The sequence below is a fragment of the Accipiter gentilis genome, chromosome 15 (assembly GCF_929443795.1).
Source record: "Accipiter gentilis chromosome 15, bAccGen1.1, whole genome shotgun sequence".
NCBI classification, from domain to species: Eukaryota; Metazoa; Chordata; class Aves; order Accipitriformes; family Accipitridae; genus Astur; species Astur gentilis.
This window is the reverse complement of record NC_064894.1, coordinates 20,588,070-20,612,117: the sequence shown is the minus strand read 5'-3', so window position 1 is coordinate 20,612,117 and position 24,048 is coordinate 20,588,070. Positions and strand designations below refer to the sequence as shown.

General features: G+C 42.7%; 1 protein-coding gene across 3 annotated transcripts in view; it reads right to left on the bottom strand.

Moving 5' to 3' along the window:
* PRDM1 (PR/SET domain 1) overlaps positions 1-24,048 on the bottom strand; it is a 102,260-nt gene that overhangs the window by 63,394 nt on the left and 14,818 nt on the right. The window contains exons 1-2 of one of the 3 annotated variants that reach the window (XM_049818069.1): positions 1,848-1,923; positions 1,161-1,277 (exon numbers count right to left, since the gene is read on the bottom strand). The exons of 1 other annotated variant lie outside the window; for it this stretch is intronic. The gene's annotated coding sequence lies outside the window, so the exon portion shown is untranslated. Of the gene's footprint in view, positions 1-1,160; positions 1,278-1,847; positions 1,945-24,048 lie in introns of those variants that run through there. One more of the 3 variants, XM_049818067.1, reaches the window with a different exon arrangement.

Here is a 24,048-nt window from a genome sequence, read left to right as displayed (position 1 = left end):
CATTGAAATCCTGAAACACTTTGACCTTTAAATGAAACCTTCCTCCCCCCCTGAGGTTTAAGATAAGTTCAGCAAACAAAATTTCACCCTGGGTTTGACACATAATCTGCTAAATTACTGAAGAAATAAACAAACACTTTTTCCTTTAAAAAATCTCAACATAATTTTAGGGCAAAGACAGACCCTACTTCTTATGAGTACTGGTGATGGTTTCTACATACAAGCTTACATACAAGGTAAAGCACTCTTAAGATTTTAACAGGAAATATATAAACTTAGAAAGACAGAAATAGTTGTGAAATAGCAGCTCGAACTCTGAACTCTGAACAGGATGACTTTTGGTCATCTGAAGAAAAGAATAGCCATCTTCCTTAATCATTTCAGGCTGATTGCTTCAGTTTGATAATCTCACATTTCCATAGGTTTTTACTGCTGAACCTACAGAAATGGGGAGGGGGGACGGGAGAGGACGGGACTGCAAGTGCCGGTCCTCAGCTAACATTTTTTAAAAGTTCTCCAGTTCTTCATTCAGAATGCTAGCTGATTTAATCTCCAGTGGCAAAAAAACAACCATGAGCAAGTAAGTCAAAAGGAAAAAAAAATGAACTCTAGTGGTATACAGTTCTTTTTTTTTCCCCTCAGGAAAAAAAAAAAACATATTTGAAGGGAACATTTCCATGTTTGATGATTTGCTGTTAAGCAAATCTTACTCATCAAGACAGCAGATAGCTTTGATGCATTTATGGGAATTCAGTGCCACTCTTTTTCTGCCTCTGCGTTCTCTTCCGAGGTCTAGCCCTTGCTAGTGGACTATTTAGACAGCTCCTTCAAGACGCATAAAATACTCCAGTGAATAGTGAAAACTACTATGTGTTCACCAGACCAAAACTAAACTGAAATAGAGAAAAATAAACAAAAACAGTAAAAAATAAGAAATAGGAGTAAACTCTTCACTCATTCGTTTAGGTAAGACAGAAATCCTAACTTACTAATCACATGCCTGCAAGACGTGAATTTTAACTGTACTCACATAGACTCTGATTAAATTACATAGTACACAAAAAGACTGACTCATTAAAATGAAGGGAGGGTGAAAGCACATTGTTTTTCATTCTTGTCTGAGACCTACTTGGATATGTATGCACACAAGAACTCTTTACCTGCTACCTTATGACACCACTGTCTAAAAGCTATTTTTCTTTTACTGTTCCATAAATCACAAAAGCTCCACAAGTCAGTTTCTGGTAACACATCTTTCTTCAAATTCTTAGCTGGGTCTGTAAAAAAGAACACTTGATTAAGTTTTATTTGTGTTTACCATTTCTGTAGGCAGTGTGATGCCAAGTTCTAAAGTGTAGGGCTATACTACTGCTTCTTAAGCTTTAAGTCAAAGCAAGCAGCATGTTTTTCAAGCCTATGATAAAAAAGAAGGGAATGTCAGGTTAAATCTGCCACAAAAATAATTACAGAAATAACTATGATTAAAATACAAACAACGACCATGAAATCTAAGCTACTCTGAATCTTCACGTCTCTCCCAGCTTGTGCCATGTAACAGAAACCTTGAGTACACTCACAATATCCCACCCCAGAGAGACGAGTCTCTCTTCACACAACACACACCACTTTGCATCTAATAACTAGGTACATTAAAAAAAAAAGAAAAAAAAGTAATTTAACTCAGAAGAGTGACAAAAAGTACATCTGATACTTGAGTACATCAGCACTTCCTTAAGTTGTACATCATCTTGGGCGCTGCGTCCACCTCGAGAAGTAAGCCTTGGTGGCAGCTACTTACTCACAGCTCTTTCTTTCTTCGGATCGAAAACACAAAGTGGAAACCTCACCTTGGATATAGGTCAGAACATAAGGTGCAGTCTGCTGGCCAGTGCCTAGGGCAGGCGTGAACACGGGCCGGCCGACCGCTTTCACACTGAGACCCGCGCCAGCAGTTCAGAGTCTTTATGAAGTGAGAAAGTAGAGCAGAAGCTAAGAGAGTACATCTTTTAAGCAGGATATTTAGGAGCCTCTGCAATCCCTTTACCAGACACACAAATGCAACCTGGCTGCTTTTTTTTCCCCCCCCACCACTCTAAAAATACTAACCCTTCTCCTGAACTAGTTGGAAGGGACTCGTGAAGGGGTGGAGTAAGGGAAATCAGTGCAGCAAGTCACCTTTCAGCCACCTATGACATCAGCCTGCTGCCCTGATTCCTTCATTAATACCTTTGAGCTGAAAACAATGGGCCTGCCATTAAGCACCACACAGTTCGAGATAAGAAAGCCCTAAGCAGATAATAATGGTGCATTTAGCTGGATTTCAAACATTCAGCTGCTTAATCATTTCTTCCTCACTGCATGCTACCCAAACACACGGGGAATGCTTTGGATGCCTTGGGCTAAGGAAGAAGGAGCTGGGGTGTGGGGAAGAGGAGGGAGAGAGCGCAGCCAGAGGACGGGGATTGCGGGGGAGAGGGGGATTTCATTGGCAATCCTCTCCCTGGGAAATGAAAACATTTCTTAATTGCCATTAGGGAAATAGGTTAAATACAGGCTTGGTAAGCTGCTAAGGGCTGGCTAACAGATTAGAGCGGATGGCTGTTGAAGTATACTCATTTCCATTATATGACAGAGCAGGGAATTTTTATTTTCTTAATAGTCTTCAACGACTGTTCCTGTCAGGCACTGGGTGTGAAACTGCTAGTTAGATTTTAACTAGTCACCTTCCAGCTGACGAAACGAGGCCAAATTCGCTGGCCCTGAAGCGACTGCTTTACTGCTTCATCCAAGGAAATAAAAACTGCAGGACGTGCTGCTGAGGAAGGTATCGTGACATCCGCCTGCTTTGCTCACGCGAAATAACAGTAAGTAATTGCAGAATCAGAGAAACTAAAGGCACGATGCAGCATACCTGCCACACCAGGAAAGGAGAGGAAAAAAGCATCTCGGGATCCCCAAACGCTGAACAGACTCACGGACTGAGCTTGGGCTTAACAGCAGTCCTGCCAGGGCTGGGGAACTCCTCACCTCTGAAACCTTGGGGCCCATGTGGGTGGGAGTATGGCCAACCTACGGAACTCAAATGCCCGCCGCTTGTCTGCTCAGATCTTCAAAGCCCTCTCCTTCCCCACATTCACCCAAGGCACCTCCTTCTGGTGGGTGCCCTTCCTCTTCACCTGTAGGTTCCCCAAAAGCCCCACCTCCAGCCTACAAAGAGGATGGTAAAAAAAGTTTCCAGCCAATTGAGCAGGAGCAAACAGAAACCAAGTTTCCCTCTAAATGAGCACAGTCTTACTCATCCACAAAACTTAAAAAGTGGCTACAAGCAGTACACACTGCAAAGCTGAGACACCATCCCGTAATCCTTGGTCATGCAAAACTCCCTGGGGCATGAGCGGGAGTTTTATCTGAGTAAGGTCTGAGTTTTTTGAGGAAAGAAAGCCTTTGTTCTGGGGCTCCCTGAAGCCAATATACTGAGCTATGCAAACGATCATGGATTGGCAGGTAAAGTCAACAGGGGGTCATTTGAAGAGCAAGTTTCTAGCAGCAATGCTGGTTTCAAGCAGTTGCTGCCGCCCCCCCCTTCTTTCTACCTGCAGACACATTTACCTTCCCCCACCCCAGTCTTCCCCAATGATAAAGACAGAAGCATTTGTACAGCTGTATGCAAAATGGATCAAGGAACTGCTTGGGACGTAAACTACCCTGGCTGGGCGTTCTTCCACGAGCTTTAACTTACGGTCATAAACAACTCTGAGGCAGGGAATGCTATGGCCATGATTTAATAAACAAGGAACAGGAACACACAGGCTACAGCCACGGCTGCAACAACTCTACAGCCCTGCAGATCACTCACCCAGAGGGGCCTATGTCCACCCTACCAGCATCTTTTAGCCTCTACAACAAGGCTGCATCCAAGCCACCTACCAGCAAGCACCCCTGGTCTGTCTTTAATACCCGAACTGTGCCCAGGAATTGTCCAAAAAAGTGTTGGCTGAGTCACGCCAAACTGCTAGCAACCATCCCCACCAGTTAGCAGTATAGATTTCCAGCATCTAGGGCTCCTGTGCCCAAGTAGGCTAGCATCATTAACCCAGAGGCTCAGAGAATTTGTCTCCTCAGGGAACAGAGAACAGCCTAGAGTGATCTCCACCATCTTTTGATATGTCCAGCGTGTATCCATCTGCATCATCGGACTTAACGCATTTTAAAATCTGCTGCTAAGTCTTGCTTTCATCTGACTGAATCTAAGCTTCTCCGCTGCAGGTGTCTGAAAGAGATTGACAAACGTGTTGTAAATGTGGGCTGGTTTTCTCCATGGATAGTAAAGGGACCTCTGAGAGAAATTACTCAAAGTCAGGCATGTGAAGCTGGGTGAAAAATAAGCCACACCAGCTCCCTGCCCAGAATCACACTGGAGCCAAAGGCAGACCATGAAATTCAGTTCGGATGTTCTCTCTTCTAAGTCAGTATGCTTGCCACAAGATGAGACTTAAGGCGTGCCTACCTGTGTGTGTATAGACAGGTACAAGATCACTGGGAAACAACCACCTCATTGGTAACAAATGCTGGTGAAGGGTGTTTGCTCAGCTGTTCTGCTATCACAGACAGCCAGCATGAGCAAAAAGCCCATTCATTTACATAGCACTATCCTGTGTTTTTCACTTGGCTAGTAATTCCATGCACTTCATTTGCGTGGAGTGTATTTCCGAAGAACGCACTGGGTCTTGATCTGAAGTCAACAAGAAATGGAAAATCCAGAACTTTCCTTGGTTCTTGCTTCCCTTTATCACCTCTCATTCGGACAAATTCCAGTACGCATAAAGCATCTGTGAACCAACATAAATCCCTGGGCTATGGATAGGTATTCTTCCTGGATGATCCAACAACTGACAGGAATATACAGAGGGCAACTAGGGAACGAAAGTTACAGTATGCTTGTTTTAAAGAGCCTGGGACAGATCCTTTGCATCTGCCAATCACTTCAGGTCAGAAGTTCTTATGCATGTTTTTCCTGTGACCACATACTTAGCCACAGCCAATCTAAACTAGCCACAGCACTGCCAGAAAGACAACTGAGTAACAAAAGTATGCTTTTGCATGGTGGCTGTACGATACCCTTAGCAGCTGAATGCCGCCACGCTGGCTGGGTGTTAGAAACACTGACTTAGGTCCACGGAAATCAGTGGCGATGCACCGAGTTAGACAAGCCGAGAATGTGCATTTTGTATGAACTTCTGTAATAACACTGAAATCTCTTTTTTAAAAAAGAATTATTAATACAGTGTTCATTTATGCTGTGTTTCCTTTTTTGGTAGAGAGAGAACAGTGGGGAAATAACAGAGGTGTCTACTGTTATCTCAGCCTTCTTGTCAAGACTGATTTTTTTTTCCAGCACAGATACAGTTCAAGACTGTGCACCCTTTAAACTATTTACATCTGGACATGCAAGCATACGCCTTACATGCAAGTGTAAGCCTTTTCAAACACATGACTGTGCTATGGTTCAACCCCTTTTAGCAAACAGCATGCATTTATTCATGTTCAAGACCATCCAAGTACCTCTGAAAGGCACCACGTGCTAAGCCAGCACAGTCCTGGTTCCCAATTAAGAAAAAAGATGCTGTTCTAAATGTAATAGAAGGTCAGTTAATGTGGTTTTTCTGTCACTAAGGAAAGGAGGGGTACTGTTTTGAAGTACTAGTACAGTGGCAAAGCAGTGGACACACTGTGCTTTACATCAAGTACTTTCCTTGACAACATAAGTAGTATACAGATAAATTGGCTCTTTCTGCAAGTTACAACAAGTCCAATTACTCTGAACCCTATCTTTGGTTTAAGGCACTCGAATTCTCATTCCATAAACCCTCCAGCATGCACATTCCTTTAATAGAACAAATTCCTTTTCCCTGCTTATTGCATAAACATTTATACTATATTTAAATATAGAAATAATGTATCTATATTAATGAAGTCTTCAGAGTAGTATCATGACATCAGATGATTATCCCTTGGTGGCGTAAAATTAGTAAGGTCAGTGGAAGAAGCAGCTTTATGGCAAGGATGGGGACTGTTGCTGCAAACAGGGCTCCTGATTTCTATATACTAAATACACATAACTCAGGACTTTTTCCCCCAATTTTCTTTTTTCTTTTTTTTTTTCCTTTTTTTTTTACATATTACTTATCTAAAGAGCATCTCTATTACAATATCATATTGTACAAGAAGGAAAATTAATCTCATTAGCCATTCTGGAATCCTCCACGTTATGAATTAAATCTCAAACCACACTTGGCAAACCAAAAACGCTTTGAGGAATCCCGGACAAGTAGTTGGACAGTAGTCTACTTATAATTACGTAAATATGTTGTGCTGAGAAACAAGTTGCTTGTGAATTAACTATTAAGGACAGACCATTTTTCATCAAGATGTTACTTGCATCCAGTAGCTTTACACCAAAGGAAAATGAGGAACAAATGAACCACATTCTACAATGGGTGAAAATCATCTTCTCAACTACACTAGAGCAGCTCCACTGCAGCCTAGTACAGACACAATAGCAAGAAACTGAAACTAGATGAAGTTATGGACAAATAAAATGGAATTTTAAAGATTAAGTTTTATTTTAAATAAATAATAACAGTGAACAACCTGACGGGGGGGTGGGGTGTTCTGCATTCCTTAAATCAAGATTAGCTGGCTTCCTAAAAACAAGCTTTAGCACATTCATTTAGGACATGAGATCTGTGCAGGAATAACTGGGTGAATTTCTATAACTGATGTTCTGCTGAAGATAAAACTACCTGATCATAACAAATTTAGGCTTTAAATTCTATAAACTTGGGAACGTGACCCACCATTACTTGCGATGTGACAAAAGAGCTGCCTCAACTATTTATTAGAAAAGGAAAATTAATTTTAAAGACTATTAACTGAGCTTTTCATTATCCAAGTACAATTTTTTTTGCTGTCACCCACCTCTCCCCCCTTTTATTCAAAACACAAATATACAAGCCTATTTGAAGACAAGACCAAATTAATGTGGGACTGACTTTGTACATGAAAGGAAAAGAAGCCTGAGTTCCTATAAACCTTTCAAACTTTCATTTCACCTCCCTTCCCAGTTTGCACGGAGGAGTCTACTTTACAACTTTATCCATGTAATGGTCCTGCAGACCGCTTCTTCATGCCAAAATTTCTCTTTGAAGTTTGCTCTCCCATTAGTGTTTCAGTGTAGGTATTCAAACTGATCGCACAAGCACAGCAGAACTCCAGAACTGTCCACGTTCTGTTGAATACAGTTGTTTCATGTCGCCTGTGATTTACAGTCTTAATTAATGCTCAAAAGAAGAAGAGCACATCTTTGGTGGAGCGTCCCCCCTCCACCCACACGCATACCCCCCTCGTCCTTTTTTTTTTTTTTTTTTTTTGGTACAAACCAGCACTCTCAGGGTTTTGTTGGACATTGTGCAGGATGGCTTTGCCAAGCAGAATGGAACACACTTAATACTTTTCCTTTATAACCTTTGCAATAAATCAGCTACCACTCCACTTGCATGAGAACGGCCATTAGTGTCCTGTCCCCTCCCCCAGCACTTCCCGAATTTTAAACAAAGTAGGAATAAACTGAAGCTGAGCAGAGCCAGCGAGCCCAGTAAATCAGTTTAATGAGAACTGAATCACTCGTATGAAGTCCACTACTGAACAAATAAGGTGGACAGGAGAGGCTGAGCTTTCTATGGAGGTACTGGGGATGGGGAAGCAGGAAAGCAGTGCTCACATACTTGATCTTCAGCAGTGACGCATGTCTGTTGTGAACACTCTGTTCTTTAAAATCACATTTGCTGCAGCTTGCTGCTGCAATTCATTGTTTAGATTTGGCTGTTTCCTCTCCTGTTTGTGGTTTTGTTCCTCCATGTTTTCCCACAAAAGTAGAGTTTTCTGTTTACCCATTTTCACCACATCTCCTCTGAGATTCACTTTGACTCTTCATTTATTCTTCTCAGGTCTCCCCTATTTCCACATTTACTATAAGTGAACATATCTACACATAAATGTACATACTACTGTTCTGTTCAAAAGCTAGAAAGCAAATAATCCTGTATTTGCAGGAATGCAGAGTACCAAAGAATACACATCAAATTTTGTACATGACAGCATGTAGGGTCTGGGCATTCAGCATTAGAAAGGTCTTCTCAAAAGTGTAAACACCCTACCCTCCTCACCCCCCCCCAAAAAACCCCAACCCAACGCAACCCAAAGTACACTGGTTCAACCATTTCTTCAAACCAGAGGCAGTAGCTTGCACAAGTGAGGCCAAGTATGGCTTTTCTTGGTCCAAGGGGTCTAAGAGGCATTTTACCTCCCACACATCAGTCCCCATCTTGGTCCCACGGCTTCTTGTTTGCTCAGTCTCATGCACTCAGAAAAAGGAGCTGGTAAGATGTACTGATGAGCGAAATCAGGAATTAGTATGTCCCCTTCACACAGCACTGCACTGTTGTCCTACTCCAGCCACAAAAACTGGTGGACAAGCGAGGGCATGGCCCAGCCATTCAGATCACCTCTGTCTCTTCCTTGGGACTGCCCAGCCTCCTTCACCTGGGACTCAGTAAACAACCTCATCCTATCCCAGGTGCCCCGACCCCAGCTATAACCCTTCTCTACCTGAAACAGTCATCCCTTTTCAAAATTAAGGGCAGAAATATGGATCACCTTTTATCTTTTGCCTTCTTACCTCCTCTAGAAGGAGCAACCAGAGCCCACTTGTGAGATGCTGCTATCACATGAGTCCCAAAGTTTGGACCAAGACATGCCCGTAGCGCTTATTTGTAAATCTGGTCCTGTTTCCAGAGCAATGCTGTCTTCACTGTGAGCCTAACAGAAGAGTGGAATTTGATTCACCTCTCTGAAACACTTTAACGTCATACAGCCGTGCTTTTAATCCTAGCAGGCTGGTCAACGAAACCTACCAGCGTATCCTGTGCTGCTTCTCTGCCAGTGATCTGCAGCTTCTCAGATGCACTATTGCCTGGTCTTCTGGATGACCCCAAAAATTTCAGTCTCTATTGAATTTCCAGACTTGTCAATAGGAAAACCTATTATTACAGACACCCCTCCACCATCTCCATAGCTTCTGGGAAAAGACAACTAATTAGAGCTGCGAATTGGAGAGACAGACAGAGCCCACTTTGCACCCTCTTGCCCCCTGCTTTCTCCTTTCTCAGTACCAAGGAGAGAAGAGGACACACCTGGAGGTGCCAACCTGTCCTGGGAGATGGAGAACCTCTGCCGCTGCAGGCACAGCAGAGACTATTCTGTACTGCTGAGGGCAGCAGGTGCTCCTTAAGAGTTTATGAACACAATATTTAAGGATGTTAAAATTATATTTATCAGATGAGGTGAAGAACAGAAAGTATTTATTAGTTAGTTTGGAGACCCTGCCACCTACCATCAGCTTATGCTTGACCAGTGCTGTAAGCTCTTAAGAATTCTACTGTGGGTCTTACAAGACAGGGGTTTTTTAAAACCTTGTATTAAAAAAAATCATGTGATTTTGTGGGCATCTCAGCCTTCATGAGAGAAAGAAATTAAGTGTCTAGTCTTTTTGGTGACAAAGAAAAGCCAGAAACTGAAATCTAATAGCACCAAACCCAGAAGGCTAATTAAAGAACTCAAAATATACTTTCATAACCTGCAATTTTTAAGCCAACCTCATGACCTTAGAGCCTGACTTACAGTTCTTGGAAGCTGGGGTTTGATTATATTACAAGTGATAATCTAAAGACCCCATATTCTCTGCACTGATTTAAATTTTTTTTCTTGTTTTTTTTCTGCAGGTAAAATATTCTGTCTTGATACCCTAACTCATCATAAACACCCTTCTCCAACCTCTAGACCAATGCTTTGCTCTTCATTGCATTTAGCAACTCTCTTCTAGTGAAGTCTGTGGTTTTCTGACAAAGCAAGTGCACTGTGTCCATTCTTCTCAGCTAGAAAACCCCGAACCCAAATGATTAAAAAAAAGGATGCAAAGCAAATGATACTAACAAATAAGCAGTTTAAAGCTTCTGTTCTGCAAAAGCACATTGAAGAACTCAATACATAGCGCATCAGTCAGGACAAACTTTGAATTTTTCTTTCAGTCCCTGCTGTTCTCTCTGTCTCTTCTTCTGTGTCACTGGTATTTAAACTACCTGGGATGACCTATGGATTCAGATAATCCAACAAACTGAGCAGTTAAGGAAAACAAAAAAAAGGAAATGAAAAGCATTGGAAGTTCTTGGCACAGCTAATTCACTCCTCATTCTAAATTGTTACATATATCTCAAATCTTTGTAAAAAGAGAGAATAAAAGGTACTACATTCAAAGTAGAATAATAAGAGAGTCCATAAATTACAGTTCCGAATAGTTTGGAAAAGAGAAGGAGATTTCACTGGAAGTCAACTGAAGGTTGTTCTTTTCTTTCTCCTCTCACCAAAACTTTGCAGGCATCTGTAAAACAGGAATCTACAAGTGATTTATTGTAACAGACCATCATTCTGGTCATAGCCACCAATGGGCCAGATCCAAAGCCCTCTGTAATGTGAGTCTCCCTGTTGATTTCACGGCTTTGGATCGAGACCAATGTTTGTGCATTGCTTTCAAGGAGCAATTTTTCCAAATAAGCTGGGGTTTATTTGGAATTATTCCAAGGGCTACGTGACACTTTCAAGAGTTTATATTCATCCAAGTGACTTTTAGGAGCCAGTTCTCTGGTTTTTTACATGGAAAAAGCTTGGGGGAGGAGAGGAGGGAAAGAGCAACATTGTACAAGTCCATCTAGGCTTTTCTAGATCCTTCTCCAGAAGGCATCCCTCAGGTCTGGTGGCACAGGCAGGGCAGGCAGCAGCACACAATCCCATCCCATCCCCTCCCCTCCCCTCCCATCCCTTCCTGTCAGTCTTTCCTGAGGAGCAACCACAACCTACTGAAGCAGTTGTGCCCAGGAGTGGTTACAAGGATGGAATTAGTCGCACTGCCCTCCCTAGACGTTTTTAGGGCTGGGGACTTGGCTAGCGCTACATTCGCTTCATGTGTCCAGAGTGGGGCAGGTGGGAGTTTGCCTGCCACGGAGCGTCCTCCCGGTGGGGTGAGCCCAGCGTCTTGCTGTCCTTTCTGCCTACAGGCCAATGTAGGGAACACCCAGCACTGGGGGCACTGGTTTAGTCTGGCGCCGTACTTCTCCAGAGCTGCAAGTCATCCACTCTTCCAGTTGGCTTCTGGTGCCCAATTTTTCAAAAGTGCTGAGCGGCTTAGGCAGGACTGGTCCTATGGCTGCTGTAACTCACATGGTAGGCTGAACCAGCCCGCAGCCACTGCCAAGGGAGGAAGAGGAGGGAGAGGAGGAAGAAAGGTGACGTGACATCTCCCCGGTCTTTCACTTCCCCTGCATGCCAGGACATCAGAGGCTCAGAGCATCCACTGTGGAGCACGCTGTCTCAGCACAGAAAAACTCTTATAACTGCGCTTTGATCAGTTATCTCCCTCTTTACTGGAAATAAGGACCATCACATGTCTCACCATCTTCAGAAGAAATATAAAGGGCTAAAGTCATTACATTTGCCTCCCCACAACAATATCAAAGCAATCTGGTAACTGCTCTAAAGCATGAACAAGCAAAAATGAAACACCCTTTCTCACAGTCACGGGGTACAATTAGAGGTAAGGCTGAAGAACAGAAGTCCCACTGACTAACTGCGAACACGATTTTTTTTTTAGTGCTTAGAAACCCTTGTGATATGTTTAAAATAAATACCCAGCTACAAAAATACTGTTAACATTAAAATTATGTGAAAAATTCCTTGGCAGACCTCCGGGATCTACCCAACCAACATTCAGTACCAGAGCACTTACAGATATATAATTAACACAGCTTGAACCATTCAGTACAAATGTTAAGCAGCCTGAAAATTTACAGTTTTACAGCAGTACTGCACAGATGGGGTAATACCATGATTTGTTACAGCAGCAGCCTGATAGAATAGCAGTGAAGACATCTTTATTTATTAAATCACTAACTTCTGCACTCCATTTTTCCTTCAGTGAACACAGAAAGGTATTCAGGCCCTTCAGTGCTGGAAGAGTATTCAGGTGGTCTTTAGGGCCAATATCCTGAGGTAGTTAGGTGCTTAACCTCCCTTGAAATCAAACAGTTTTGTTAGTATGTGAGGGACTATATTTTGACTCTTTAGCAGCTTTTTATAGTATTCATTTAAGAAACTTTCTGCCAAAATCTTAGCTACTCTGAGCAGAAAATACTGTGTCCATAAAAAAATTAAAAACATCTCAATTCAACAGGAGCTGTTGTATAGACCTGCTCTTATTCACTTTGTGATTTTGACTGCCTCTTGCAAGCACTACTGTGAAAACTCAAAAGCACTTTTTCAAATGAAAGAAAATCAGAGTATCTAGTGTCGGCAAGCCTTGTAAAGTCCATACATGTTTACACTTGGCATCAGATTACACACATTTGACTTCTTGATTTAGTGTGTGCACTTGTGTTTTCCCTTCTTTTGTCAGAAATAAAATACAGCTATTCTTAAGAGAAGTCTTTGTTTTTAAAAAGACTTAATTTGTACTGTATGTTAGGAGAGTTCACTTTTTGCCCCACCCAGAGAGAAGCCTGATCCAAATACGGGGGGCGGGAAAGCAAAACTCAGAAGAGGTTAATTTGGGTAACGGTGATGTCTGTCTGCAAGACGTAAAAAAGAAAGACAGAGAGAGAGGACAAACAGTGGAATCCTTGGACAGGTTTGGGTTTTTTTTGCTGCATCACAAAAGCAATTCTGCTGAAATCTTACTCGGAACATTGCCTGAGTAAAAAAGAGAAACACAGTTCTTAAATTATTTTGTACTTTCCATGTATAGAGGAACAGTCAGAACTGTATGGGGTTTTACGCCTTCTTAGTAGCCAGCTTATAAACAGCGTAGCTACCAGTCTTTCCATAGGAAAAACAATGTTCTGTGGATAATAATAACATAACTACTCCAGCTTCAGGGGCAAAGAAAGCCTTCTACCTAAATAACGTGTGGTATCTGGCCATCTATTAAGTAACAGACAACTGGTAGGTAATAAAAATAATCAAAAAGAAACATTAGACCAGAGTCAGGAATTGGGGAACAGTCATACAACTGAAAAGTTCGTGCAAGTTGACCTTTCTCTCTCTTATGTCATTCTCCAAGAAGAATATTGCATTAAAATTAGATTAAATGGAGGGGTTTTTATTTGTACAACGCGTGTTAACAGGCCATCAAGTGGAACATTGATACATAAGCGTTTGTAGAATCAAACTCATAAAGACAGCAGTAGCCACAACAAAGCAATAAGTAGGTGAGACCTGAATTTTCAACATGTTGTTATGGATATTTATATGCAGGAAAAGGAAACTCATCCAAATGTACAAATCAGGTCAAATAAAAACAGTTGTATGATTTCCAAGATAATTCAGACATTAACCTATCATTGATCATTATGTAAATAAAAAGCAAGTTAAATCAAACACCATTTATGCCTGTTAATAATTTGAGGGGAACCCGTAATCCAAACCATTTTTTCCAAATGTAACAAAGCAGGTTTGCCTCAGAACATGGCTTGATGCCCTCTGCACACAGCCAACCTAAGATCTGCCCAAAATAAACCATTTATGAGCAAGCAAACAAACAAAACACTCTGTTATGAATCCTACTATCTCTCTAAATTGCCTATCTGACAAATGAGTATACTTAGCTTTGCTGCCATGGGCAATCCTACTGAATGTTTGCAGAACTGGAGCCTTACTTATATTCCCCCTGTCATCTAAACACACAATATATTAATCTGGGGGGGGGAGGGGGGAGAAAATAATGCTGTGTATATGTGCAATACATGGAACCCATATTTTTTTCGAAAGTGTGTTAACCCCACTGCGTTTCTCATACATTTCCTGCAGTACCTCATATAGAAATAAATAGTGCTTCTTACACATAGCTTCTTTCATAAATCTATCCCAGCTCAGTATCAAATTAACAGTGACAGAGAAATGTATATTTTCTTACTTCCATGACACTTAATGTCAGAGGCTGTGCTCTTCAGAGCTACCATGAGTCCATGAAACAAATTCAGGCCCACACAAAAAAACTTTCCTGACAACGCTGCAAGTGATTTTTTGCATGATTTTTGTGTGTGCTGTGAAATTGCCAATAGCTTAAAAATTCGCATTAATTCATGATCTTGCCTTGAAATCTCATGACTGAAAACAAAATTCAAGGTCTTCATACAAATCCACGTTAAAAATGTATTCTTCCTGATTGCAATTTTGCCATTTGTTCAGAGCCAGAACCTAGGACCAAATTTCTAAGAGAGAACACAGACATCACCTGAATACATTATTTGCAGAAACCCATGGAAAAGAAAACTTTGGAGTTTTGTTTTCAGCTGAGATGTGAAATATCCTCCTGAGAATTGGTATGAGGCAGAAATTTGGGACCTCTATGTTCAATTTGCAGAGTTATTATTTAGGCTCAGAGACTACCACAATAAATAGCAGCCTTACACCTTCTCAGGAATTCTCTTTGTGTTAGTAGAAATCTCCGCTCGGGCAGTCACCCCTACGCTGGGGAAAGCTGCAGCTTTGTTATTCATCACTCTTTCCTCATCTAAGAGGTCTTAAACCAGTAGTATAGCATAGCATGCAAACAGCTTGTAGAAACAGAGAAACCACATTTTAAATTATATATATTAGGGTTCATTTTAATGAGTTTCAAAGAATTTTTCCCATCCATTTTACTAGATTTTGGAAAATAGACTGTGTGACGTACTGCCGAAATCCAAAATAGGAAGGTAGCTACAGTTGCCTTGTTTACATGAAGAACGTTTCTCTTTAGATTAGCAAAAGAGAAAACGGAATTTATTGTATAGGAATTTATTTTTTAATTGCTGATGTGCAATCATTTTAGCAACTGAACTGTGTGCTTGAATTTAGAGAGACTGCTTGTCTGTTTTAATAACCATATTAATTATAGTTTTATGCTGAATTCTCCGGAAAGTAGAGATGTTACAACAGCAGAAGAGCACACTTCCTAAAGTGGCCTTCCTCATGGGGAATTTTGATGGGGCATGCAGAGGCTGCTCACAGACCCTGGCACAAAATCCCAAACTACTTTAAAATTTTGTTTAAACATTTTCAAACGGAAGTGCACTAACTGGGACCTCCTGCAAACGTGGACCCAACTGCTTACAAACCAGAGCTGCCATGATACACATTCCTGTGGTGGCTACTGCTTGGCCAACACCAGGCGTCATTCTGTAATCGAGCACTGTCTGAGATGGTTTGCCATTTTGGTCACAGCTTCTGCAAGGAAGCACGTTGGAAAGAGGAAGCTGTGTAAGTCAATGCACACCAGGCGAGGATGAGTGTCTGTCTACCCTCCAGAAAACAACTCATGAGAAGCTCGCTACCATCTACTTGGCACTTCTGCTGCTTGTGATACTACAGCGCTGCATGAGCTGACCACCTGTGAAGCTTTTTCGCTCATGTTTTTTCCCTTTTAACAATCTTAATTTTCCAATGTCTGTTGTCATCTTTTTAAACTAAATAGCAAGGGTATTTCCAGTTTCTTTGTCATCAGGATACGAAGATGAAGCTGCGTACGTGCGAGACCCTCCCCAAAAGCTCATATGCAATAGGTGCTGTAAGAAATAGCCCGTGTTTAAGCACTACAAGGGTCTGCAGGAGACACTATTTAAAAGCGTGCTATGTGTCTTGAGATTGTTCACCTATGGTTCCAGTTAAGAGCTGTACGCTTTTAAAGTATTACAGCTTTCTATGCTGGGCAGGATGGAAGAGGAATAACTAGAATGCGAGATCTGAAAGTGTAACCAGAGAGCTTTGCACAATTGACACAGTGTTTGTGGTTCAGATATTAAATTACAATTTGATTAACCTACTTTGCAAAGTTCAGATGATAAATGTGACTTTGGTGAAATTATTTTGCTGGAAACAAAAACTTCTTTAGACTACTTAAAAGACATGAGGATGTTAAATACTGTTACTACAGTGATTTAATGAGTATTTGGTTTCACTGCGACACTGGAAAAATCAAACAAGAGGCTGTCAGTTTGAGCTTGAGTAGATTCTGATCAAAGTCTTTCAGTATTTTCAGTTTTATTTTAACAAATTTTATAATTTTTGTGCTGCTGAATTTGTTGAAATTATTAATGAAAAGTATCTGTATAGTACAAAGTCTGTGTCACTTTCTTTTTCTAACACGCTGCGCGGATGCCAGCTGCCAAGCCTGTCCTGCACAGCTCACACAAGGATGCGTAGGGTGCGTTTGGCAACTGAGATCACCTGAGCTTCCTCAGCTTATGCTGAGCAGCACCACGCTTCACACAGCAGGCTTTCAGACTGTGCCTCTACAGAAAAAATACTTGAGTCTTTGTACCTCCCTCCTAACCACCTGCTAAGCACAGGCCATGGGGCCAGTTCTTTTTGTTCTAGCATTTGACTCTTTTTGATTAGCTTGTGCCTGCAAGACCTCCACCTTCCAGCCAGCTCCCTGCTGATGTACAGTGCAGGCCTGTGCCTGTGGCTTTTGGAGAGCAGCTGCTTTTAGCCCATTATGGCCAAGGCCCTTTGTGCAGTGATTTATTTCTCAGTGCTGTGTGACAAGGACTGTGTAGCTCCACTGACTGTTTTGGTAAGCACGGTCTCACCTGGAACCTCCGAGCTCCAATACAAAGAAAAGTAACTGAGGCAAAAAAGAAATACACCAATTAGTAAAACTAATTTCAGGAAAACTTTGAGGCAATTGAGAATGCCTAAAAAAAAAAAAAAAAAAACAAAAACCAAAAAACAACAAAACCAAGAAAAACCTTATAGATAAAATTAGCAATTGTACAGAATACCTCCGTCATGGTAGCCAGACGACAATGAGAAACAGGAAATCTCACTTACTTGCCTAAGTGAGAAAGGCTGGAGACCTTTAATAGTCTAACTATAATTTCCAGTATTTTGTACTGCTCACTTTATGGAGCCAGAAATAGACAAGAGACCCCATATAAACATGAAGCAGTATTACAGGAAACATACGATTTTCTTAATTTTAGGGAGGTGCTTGCCACATTGTTTATGGAATCACTCATTCTGTTTACAGGGACATTAACTGCATGAGTATCATTTTTCCTTTCTGTGATTTTTATACACTGTGCAGTCATTCTGAAAGTAAGTCGTGGACCCTTTTTTATGCAGTTCAAGCCTAGCACTGCAACATAGTCATTATGGTGCTTCCTACATAGATTAGTGATTGAAAGGGCTGACCCCAAAATAAAACGATGCAAATCACATTAGCGCTCAAACCGAATGCCACTGTGCTGGGAGAAGTGGAACGGCACGAGCGCGTCTCCGGCACCACAACAGCAGCAGGGGCTGCTCAGCCAAGCTGCAAAGTCCTCGGTTGGGGCTGGGCAGGAGGAAGCAAGCCCAGGGCTGGCAGCTCGGAAAGGAGGAGAGGGGGGACCAGGGGATCTGCGATAATCACAAAGCAGAAATGAAAAGCAAAAGGCAGAACAAGAGAAAATATGTGCTAAGACTTGAAGGAAGCCAGAGTGAAAGAAAACAGGTGTGGACAAGTAGATAAACGATGAGGGGAGAAAACAATCAGTCATCATTCTTATTTTCAAAAATAAAAGAGTAGATGAGAAGGGAGGAGCAAGCCCACCCTTTAGACAGGACACAGGAAAAGGAGAGGTGAGAAGGAAGGTCAACATGAAAAATGGAAAAGGAAAGAGGGAAAAGGGAGAAAAACCTCAAGAAAAATGAGAAAATTGTGACGCTCCCCCCCCCCCCCCCCCCCAAACAAAAGTTCTCCCTTGTCTTGTTTTTCTCTTGGCAAAAAAAATGCAGACTGAAAGAAAGCAAAAGGATTATTACAGTCTCACAGTAAGGAGATAAAGGAGGGGAGCAAATTGGATATCAACCGTATTCATCAGAGGATATGTAAGGGAGTAGCTGAATTCAAGAACACTGCAATGCAAAAAGAACATTTCTTCAAGGAGGAAACCTATCTGTCCAGCAGAATTCCTGAAATATTACTGCAAGCCCACAACGTTGTCCAAAAAAACAGTAAATAAAACTTCTGTCTGAAACTTTTCCCACCATTCCAAGACAGTTGGTATTTAATCTAAATAACCTCCTGCTGAGTGTTGATCGCAGCCTGTAGCTCTGCAATCCAGCCTCATCATGGCCCAGTCTAAATAGAGCTTTAATAAATACTCAGCTTAAATTCACTCAAATTCCAACTTGCTTAGAGCATGATCTCTATTTCTGAACCCATAATGGCTGAACTGAAAACTGGAACTTCGTGATGTTTGGGGAATGCTGGATTGCCGTGTTGGGTCTCCAGCTTTAGGACTGTTGTGAAGCCACTGCTGTTTGGTGTATCAGCAATTTTGGCTGGAAAAAACAGGATGTGTTTTCAAATATACGGTAAGTCTACAGCTATGGCCAGACTACAGTATTGCAAATGCTTCGATGGCAGGCCCACCGGCACTGCATCTCAGGTAGGGACTGAGAAGGAAGACCAGTATTGTATTTGTTTCAGCCCAGGTTCTTCCCACCTCACGCCAAACGCTGCTTTTGCAACTGGTTTGCTTCCACCCCTCCGTATTCATTTTAATGGCATAGGCCCCTCACTGCCTGTTCTGTGCCTACCTTGAATTCCACCGAGCCACCCTCCATCAGAGCAAATCCTCACTGAACAATAATGGATTTATTGACATGCACAGGGGTCCAAACATGAGAAAATCAGATTTGTTCAAATCCAAACTTCACAGGGAACTGGAGCCTAAAAAACTGCAGGCACCATTTCTAATTACACGGGCATTTTTAAGCTCCCTAGAGACCCTACCGTCCCGCTGATAAGGTATTTTTTCCTGGAGGAAAAGAAGGGAGGGTGCCTGTTTGCAAGCAAATGAGAAAGCCTCACCCAGTCCTCACTTAAATGCAAAGCACTTGCTGCTGTAAGAGAGCTGGGACTGCAGTTGCTCATTCAGCCAGATACCTCATCCAAAATAGCCCCTTCCCACCTGCCAGATCCAGTCAGCGACCCAGAGGAGGGCTTTTATGGAGTCCAGCTATCGTTTCCTCCTGCTTTAGATCCAGTGACCCAACGCTAACACCATTCCCTGCTCCAGCATTACTGCACTGACTGACAGGGTCAGTCCTTGCTAGATGTCACTAAATCAACATCCCTCCGGGGTCTCTTTCCAAAGGGAGAATACGCTCTCTTGGGTGACCTTCGGAGTTCACAAGTGACTGACACAGAAGCCCTGCACCATTCATCACTCCGGCAGGAGGGGACATTTGCAGAGGGTCAGAATGGCACGGGACTGCCGTGAACTTCCTGCACCCTGCTTCCCCGCATACCGTGCCCCGCTGCTTCCAGTGATTCATTTATCAGGAGAAGGGAATAGAAGCTGAAGTCAATGAAGCCGCAGTGCGCGCAGCAGAGGTCAGACCCAGGAGGGAACCCGGAGCGCGCGCACACGCATACACAAGAGACAACAGAGAGAGGGCAAGCGTGTTTTCTATTAGCTGCCTGCTATAAATATTACCTTTCAGGTCAAATATTTTGTTTTGAAAATAGCCAAATCCCAAGGACTGCTTCCACCCATCAATCTAAAAGGAGGGGAAAGAAATGTCAATGCTTTCTTCATCCGAAAACTAGCTCAAAACAAACAAGGTCACGGCTGCTTCATGGCTAACAGCGATCAGCAACTTCTATCAGCTCTTCTTTTGTTCCTTACCCGGCTACAAGAAAAGCCAGATTTCTGGTGCATGCAGAAGCAACTCCCAGGACGATACCTGGATGAGCAGTCCCTCATGTGAGCTGTGATCTGAAGTGCCTATACAGCAGATCTACAGTCCAAACTGATTTGCAACATGAACATGTGATATAGCTAATGCTCTACTATACGAAGATATTAAACCATGTAACAAAAGTAAAAGATTACAGGGTGGATTAATTTGCCAGGAGATATACATCTACTTTGATTAATACCTCCTTTACAACTAGTAATTGCCTTGTTAGGAAAAAAAAAAAAAAAAAGAAAACTACACAGCCTCCTTCACTGTATGTGACGCTCTCCGAGGAATATTTGGGGAAAGCCAACTGCTTGGCTGACAAGTGACACCTGAGGCCTGAAAAACAGCCCCATTTTCCTTAATGCAGCCCTTGTCAGGGATAGGAGGAGTCTGGGGGACACAAATCAAGAGACTGCCTTCTGAATTCCCTCATCAGGTCCCGTTTCGGTAGCTGTAACAGCTCACCACCCCAGCTGCGGGGGCTGTCACTGGGAGCACACCTGCTGCCCACCTGCCAGTGTGGGAACCACACTGGTCACCTTTACCACTGGGGTCCACTCTCTCCATTTGCTGAGCAAATGACGGAGGGGGGGGAGGCCTGGTAACTCCACTCACAGCCAGGCAGCGTGATGGGGTCTGGACACAACGAGTATCTCAGGTTCACGATTCTGACTTACGAGCCCCTGTTTGAAGGCATTCCTCGGAGAGCTGAATTTTCACTCGTTTAGACTAGGAGCTCAAGCGTGCTGCGCTGAGTTTTGTAAGGTAGCATGGAAACATCACAACATCAAAACCCAAAGCAACTCACTCCCCTCTAAATACGCTATCACCAGCTTCATGAAGATTACTTTTTTCATTCTGGCAGCTGCAATTATATATAGTAACTCCCCATAGTGTATTTTTTACAGTCAGGTACATACTTTGCAGTATGTTTCAAAAAATAAGAGAAGGTTACTAACAGGCGACCACATTCCAGCCCAGGAGCGGAGTGCCCTACCTGGCATGCTAGCTCTGCCCCGTGAGTCCGTGAGGTGGAGGAGGGGGCTCCAGGAACACCTCACCCATCGCTTCTCATTCTCGTACTCCCCACGGTGACAGTGTTAACAGGCAGCTCAGCGCTCAAGCTCCTTCCTCAAGTCCAGATATATGCATTTTCCTCAACCACAGCCATGCTAGCAGTTACACTGATGATTTTTATACACCGGTGCAGCCAGCGCTGTATGGGCAGCACTGCAAATCTCAGTACTTTCTGGGATGGAGAGGCAAGGAGCGGGACAGCAGAAATAGCTATTACCACCAGTTCGCCTGGGCCACACGTTAGTAACTTGGCAGTTGAAACACCGTTCCGCCCTAACCGGACTCCCAGACTTTGGAGCCAATGGAGGAGTTTTTCCAGCGTGAGCCTGACGCCCGGCTGCGCTGTGCTCCGGCTCCGGGTGCAGCGGGGATGGGGGAAGGCAGGGCTCAAGGGGCCACCCCTCCGTCCCGCAGCACCGAGACAGCACACCGATGGCTGTTCTGCTGTGATCACCTGTGGGACCCCTTTAATTTTCAATAACCAAGTTGAGCATGTCCTTAACTAACTGCTAAATGCCATTTTCTGCCATCTTTATGGACAGCCGGAATTCTGAAGGAAGCGAAAACCCTCCCGTATGCATCCCTGACCGGCTGCCCTAACGCAAGCGGTACCCTACGCAGGAGCCGAGCATTTCTTCTCAAACCGGCCAACACTGTTTCATGGCTGAAGTACGAGGACCAATGAGCCATGTAACAGCTTAATTACATTAATGTGACTGGAAGGCCATTTCTTACCTAGCAGAATACCTAACCCCTTTTTTCCAAAACGTAAAGCTACTTGAAAGGCAGTGGTAGTGTGAAAAGCATATAGCAGAAGGGCAGTGAAGTTGCCCCACTTGAGGCTCTTAGCTATTTCATCCTTTACCATTTTCCTACCACGTCCACCGTCTACAATACAGTACTAGAAGATTTACCACATTCACATCCTGATGTACAGAAATCTAAATTGTAAATAATTATGACTGAAAGAGGGACACTGTCCTGTCTTAGGCTGGTATACCAAAACTAGCTCCTTTACAGTGACAAAGGAGGACTGTGCAAGAGGAAAGGATGAAAGAGGGACCCTTAAGTACTTACGATGAAGGTCTTGCCCCAGGCACAGAAAGGGGTTGGAGTAGCAACGGGGTGAAAGGCAAGGCTAATATTAAGAAGGGGTACACATTCAGCAAAAGTACGAATTGTTGTAGGTACAGAAGATGCTACGTCTGCTGGGAAGCGGAGGGACGGACCGAGGCATCGTTTGCCACCTGAGGCACTGCTCTCTGGGCAGCAGCGTTTGAGGTCCCCCTGCCTCCCCAGGCATCTCCAGTGGGTGTACGTCTGCAATAAGCAGCTGCTATGCAATTGTTTACCGCTGTTATGGCTGCTCTGGTTTACGCACTGGAATGGGATTATCCGGGGGTTTTAGGTGACTGGGCTGGGATGACGACTAGCTGGCTGAGACTCAAGCCAGCCAAAACAGAGATCACCAGAGAGGTGCAGAAGGCGGATGGGGGTGGAGATGACAGGAAGGATAAGCCTGTATCAGCCCTTCCACCCAACAGTACAGCCTTTTATACACAAATCAAGTTTGAAGGCAGAGGTCTTGTTAGAGACAAAGCTGATACTACACTAGAGCCACATCAAAGAGCCTTTTTTCTTTGTCTGAGCTTGGTAAAGAGCGTGTGACCTCTTATTTCAGATGTGGATTTCTGACATTTACCATATTCTGGTCACCTCAAGAACAGGCTACTGTCGTGGCTTTACTTGCTGAGGTCCTTAAGATTACTCAGAAGCTGAAGTGAAATCCAACACACAACAGCCTTAAGTGTGGCTTTATGATTACTTATGCGTGAAGGTTTGCAGGTTGAATTTATCGCATCAGTATGGGTTTTTAACTGTAAATGCTTTCAGTTTCCCCAAGATAATGTCTGCCTATGCTGCCACAATAGAATTCAATGGCAGTATACATCTGCATCAGATTATTGATATGCAAGAAGCAGCATGATCTAAATGCTAGTCTTCGGTTTATAATCAACTCACTGGGGAGGCAGACTTTTCTTCCTGAGATGACTTGTGCTATTTTTGTACTCTCTCAATTCTTCCTGGTTTTGCTTGATTATTGAGACTGTTGGCTTTATATTTCTTAGTAGAGGTAAATTTTACATTAAATATAACCAGGAAGAAGGAGGACTGCTAGTCTGTGCATCTCATAGTAACACACACGAATCTCTTATAAACTGTTAGGCACTGAATACTGCAATTCAGTACTCCGACTTCAGCGGTTATGCTGTACACACCTATTATATACAAAAGTTACACTGTATGATCATACAACTTTCACAGTTCCCTCTACAGTGAGATGAGATTCAGGAAGACAACTGCTTCTCACACAAAATTCATGCCTAGGAATTATGCATGTTTAAATATACAAAGCTCTATCACAGTCCCCAAGACACATCTCACTGTAAACCAAACTCAACATTTCTCCTCAATATAAAATAATGCAGAAGATATTACCTCTACCACCATAAAATGTTTTTTCTCCTTCCTAATGTCATCATTCTAAAATGGAAAGTGCTGAAATATTTAGTTTTTCTGAGAGGAGTTTTCCAAAACACAACAGTTTACAAACTTCTAAAAAGTTCAGTAAACATGCTCATGGAAACAAAGACCTCTGCCAGGTTTCCAACATAAATGATGCAGCAAGGTGCTGGTGTATGAGAACTACAAAGACAGGAGTTAAAATGAGTAACTTCAGTGAGATGTTCTCAATTGAGAAACACCTGAGAAATAAGCTAAAAGCCTAAGTAACTAAAGAAGTAACAAACTTCATTTTATTCCAAGAAGAAATACACTTTTGTAAAACAGATATGCAGTTTATTATTAATTTACTACCAGCTCCAAATGCACGTTACGTATCTGCTCTTGGCAAGCTGACCAGTGCCGAGTGCAGCACTATAAACAAGTTTCCTTTTTCAAGTCAGGAGACATTCTGCTATGTTGCTTCTCTTTATTTTTTTCAAAACTCTGGAAAGCTTGCTTCAGTAACTCCAAGCCACGCTGAGATACCAGAAGCTCTACTACTCAGATCCAAGAAAGGGACAT